Source organism: Ipomoea triloba, chromosome 13 (genome assembly GCF_003576645.1).
Source record: "Ipomoea triloba cultivar NCNSP0323 chromosome 13, ASM357664v1".
Taxonomy (NCBI): Eukaryota; Viridiplantae; Streptophyta; class Magnoliopsida; order Solanales; family Convolvulaceae; genus Ipomoea; species Ipomoea triloba.
Genome location: NC_044928.1, coordinates 16,168,292 through 16,173,291, shown reverse-complemented (window position 1 = coordinate 16,173,291; position 5,000 = coordinate 16,168,292).

The following is a 5,000-nucleotide window of genomic DNA, read 5'->3' as shown; positions in this document are numbered from 1 at the left end:
ATTGTTGAAGAAACAACAAGATGTTTCTTTTGCCCCTTCCAGGCAATCGGAAAATAAAGAAATGGTTAATATATTCAAGATAATTAAGTATTTACAAAATACCGTCTCAATTCATCCTATTTCATCAGATCCGGGATGTGATATGGTTCCGAAGGATGAACTGGATATGGACAGTTCCGATAAGATTTCATTCTTGAACAAAAATTCATTTTTTGACTTATTTCATCTATTCCATGACCGAAACAGGGGGGGATACGCATTACACCACGATTTTGAATCCGAAGAGAAATTTCAAGAAATGGCAGATCTATTCACTCTATCAATAACCGATCCGGATCTGGTGTATCATAGGGGATTTTCCTTTTCTATTGATTCCTGCGGATTGGATCAAAAACAATTCTTGAATGAGGTATTCAACTCCAGGGATGAATCAAAAAAGAAATCTTTATTGGTTCTATCTCCTATTTTTTATGAAGAGAATGAATCTTTTTATCGAAGGATCCGAAAAAAAGGGGTTCGAATCTCCAGAAATGTATTGAATCGATTCTTTTTAATAAATAGATCCGATCGCAGCTTCGAATATGGAATTCAAAGGGATCAAATAGGAAACGATACTTTGAATCATAGAACTATAAGGAAATATATGATCAACCAAGATTTCTCGAATTTGAAAAAGAGTCAGAAGAAATGGTTCGATCCTCTTATTTTTCTTTCTCGAACCGAGAGATTCATGAATCGGGATCCTGATGCATATAGATACAAATGGTTCAATGGGAGCAAGAATTTCCAGGAACATTTGGAACATTTCGTTTCTGAGCAGAAGAGCCGTTTTCAAGTAGTGTTCGATCAATTACGTATTAATCAATATTCGATTGATTGGTCTGAGGTTATTGACAAAAAAGATTTGTCTAAGTCACTTCGTTTCTTTTTGTCCAAGTCACTTCGTTTCTTTTTGTCCAAGTTGCTTCTCTTTTTGTCTAACTCACTTCCTTTTTTCTTTGTGAGTTTCGGGAATATCCCCATTAATAGGTCCGAGATCCGCATTTATGAATTGAAAGGTCCGAATGATCAACTCTACAATCCGTTGGTAGAATCAATAGGTCTTCAAATCGTTCATTTGAAAAAATGGAAAGCCTTCTTATTGGATGATCATGATACTTTCCAAAAATCGAAATTCTTGATCAATGGAGGAACAATATCACCATTTTTGTTCAATAAGATACCAAAGTGGATGATTGACTCATTCCATACTAGAAATAATAGCGGGAAATCCTTTGATAACACGGATTCCTATTTCTCAATGATATCCCACGATCAAAACAATTGGCTGAATCCCGTAAAACCATTTCATAGAAGTTCATTGATATCTTCTTTTTATAAAGCAAATCAACTTCGATTCTTGAATAATCCACATCACTTCTGCTTCTATTGTAACAAAAGATTCCCTTTTTATATGGAAAAGGCCCGTATCAATAATTCTGATTTTACGTATAGACAATTCCTCAATATCTTGTTCATTCACAACAAACTATTTTCTTTGTGTGTCGGTAAAAAAAAACATGCTTTTTTGGAGAGAGATACTATTTCACCAATCGAGTCACAGGTATCTAACATATTCCTACCTAACGATTTTCCAATTCGATCCGATCTATTAGTTCGTAGAACTATTTACTCGATCGCAGACATTTCTGGAACACCTCTAACAGAGGGACAACTAGTCCATTTTGAAAGAACTTATTGTCAACCTCTTTCCGATATGAATCTATCTGATTCAGAAAAGAAGAACTTGCATCAGTATCTCAATTTCAATTCAAACATGGGTTTTATTTACACTCCATGTTCTGAGAAATATTTACTATCGGAAAAGAGGAAAAAACGGAGTCTTTGTCTAAAGAAATGCGTTGAGAAAGGGCAGATGTATAGAACCTTTCAACGAGATAGTGCTTTTTCAACTCTCTCAAAATGGAATCTATTCCAAACATATATGCCATGGTTCCTTACTTCGACAGGGTACAAATATCTAAATTTTCTATTTTTAGATACTTTTTCAGACTTATTGCCGATACTAAGTAGCAGTCAAAAATTTTTATCTATTCTTCATGATATTATGCACGGATCAGGTATATCATGGCGAATTCTTCAGAAAAAATTGTGTCTTCCACCATGGAATCTGATAAGTGAGATTTCGAGTAAGTGTTTACATAATCTTCTTCTGCCCGAAGAAATGATTCATCGAAATAATGAGTCACCATTGATATGGACACATCTGGCATCGCCAAATGTTCGGGAGTTCTTCTATTCAATCCTTTTCCTTCTTTTTGTTGCTGGATATCTCGTTCGTACCCATCTTCTCTTTGTTTTCCGAGCCTCTAGTGAGTTACAGACAGAGTTCGAAAGGGTAAAATCTTTGATGATTCCATCATACATGATTGAGTTGCGAAAACTTCTGGATAGGTATCCTACATCGGAACCGAATTCCTTCTGGTTAAAGAATCTCTTTTTGGTTGCTTTAGAACAATTAGGAGATTCCCTAGAAGAAATAAGGGGTTCTGCTTCTGGCGACAACATGCTATTGGGTGGTGGTCCCGGTCCCGCTTATGGGTTCAAATCAATACGTTCTAAGAAAAAATATTTGAATATTAATCTCATCGATATCCTCGATCTCATAAGTATCATACCAAATCCCATCAATCGAATCACTTTTTCGAGAAATACGAGACATCTAAGTCATACAAGTAAAGAGATCTATTCATTGATAAGAAAAAGAAAAAGGGTGAACGGTGATTGGATTGATGATAAAATAGAATCCTGGGTCGCAAGCAGTGATTCGATTGATGATGAAGAAAGAGAATTCTTGGTTCAGTTCTCCACTTTAACGACAGAAAAAAGGATTGATCAAATTCTATTGAGTCTGACTCATAGTGATCATTTATCAAAGAATGACTCTGGTTATCAACTGATTGAACAACCGGGAGCAATTTACTTACGATACTTAGTTGACATTCATAAAAAGTATCTAATGAATTATGAGTTCAATACATCTTGTTTAGCAGAAAGACGAGTATTCCTTGCTCATTATCAGACAATCACTTATTCACAAACCTCGTGTGGGGCTAATAGTTTTCATTTCCCATCTCATGGAAAACCCTTTTCGCTCCGCTTAGCCCTATCCCCCTCTAGAGGTATTTTAGTGATAGGTTCTATAGGAACTGGACGATCCTATTTGGTCAAATACCTAGCGACAAACTCCTATGTTCCTTTTATTACGGTATTTCTGAACAAGTTCCTGGATAACAAGCCTAAAGGTTCTCTTATTGATGCTAGTGACGATATCGATCGTGACCTTGATACGGAGCTGGAGCTGCTAACTATGATGAATGCGCTAACTATGGATATGATGCCGGAAATAGACCAATTTTCTATCACCCTTCAATTCGAATTAGCAAAAGCAATGTCTCCTTGCATAATATGGATTCCAAACATTCATGATCTGGATGTGAATGAGTCGAATTACTTATCCCTCGGTCTATTCGTGAACTATCTCTCCAGGGATTGTGAAAGAGGGTCTACTAGAAATATTCTTGTTATTGCTTCGACTCATATTCCTCAAAAAGTGGATCCCGCTCTAATAGCTCCGAATCAATTAAATACATGCATTAAGATACGAAGGCTTCGTATTCCACAACAACGAAAGCACTTTTTCACTCTTTCATATACTAGGGGATTTCACTTGGAAAAGAAAATGTTCCATACTAATGGATTCGGGTCCATAACCATGGGTTCCAATGTACGAGATCTTGTAGCATTTATCAACGAGGCCCTATCGATTAGTATTACACAGAAGAAATCCATTATAGACACTAATACAATTCGATCCGCTCTTCATAGACAAACTTGGGATTTGCGATCCCAGGTAAGATCGGTTCAGGATCATGGGATCCTTTTCTATCAGATAGGAAGGGCTGTAGCACAAAATGTACTTCTAAGTAATTGTCCCATAGATCCTATATCTATCTATCTGAAGAAGAAATTATGTAACGAAGGGGATTCTTATTTGTACAAATGGTACTTCGAACTTGGAACGAGCATGAAGAAATTCACGATACTTCTTTATCTTTTGAGTTGTTCTGCCGGATCGGTCGCTCAAGATCTTTGGTCTTTACCCGGACCCGATGAAAAAAATGGGATCACTTCCTATGGACTCGTTGAGAATGATTCTGATCTAGTTCATGGCCTATTAGAAGTAGAAGGCGCTCTGGTGGGATCTTCGCGGACAGAAAAAAATTGCAGTCAGTTTGATAATGATCGAGTGACATTGCTTCTTCGGCCCGAACCGAGGAATCCCTTAGATATGATGCAAAACGGATCTTGTTCTATCCTTGATCAGATATTTCTCTATGAAAAATACGAATCGGAGTTTGAAGAAGGCGCCCTTGACCCTAACCTTGACCCGCAACAGATAGAGGAGGATTTATTCAATCACATAGTTTGGGCTCCTAGAATATGGCGCCCTTGGGGCTTTCTTTGTATCGAAAGGCCCAATGAATTGGGATTTTCCTATTGGTCCAGGTCATTTCGGGGCAAGCGGATCTTTTATGATAAAGAGGATGAGCTTCAAGAGAATGATTCGGAGTTCTTGCAGAGTGGAACCATGCAGTACAAGACACGAGATAGATCTTCCAAAGAACAAGGCTTTTTTCGAATAAGCCAATTCATTTGGGACCCCGCAGATCCACTCTTTTTCCTATTCAAAGATCGGTCCCCTGGCTCTGTGTTTTCACGTCGAGAATTATTTGCAGATGAAGAGATGTCAAAGGGGCTTCTTACTGCCCAAACTTACCAAACTGATGAGCCTTCTACATCTAGATCTAAATCTACACGCTGGTTTATCAAGAATACGCAAGAAAAGCACTTCGAATTGTTGATTAATCGTCAGAGATGGCTTAGAACCAATAGTTCATTATCTAATGGATCTTTCCGTTCTAATACTCTATCCGAGA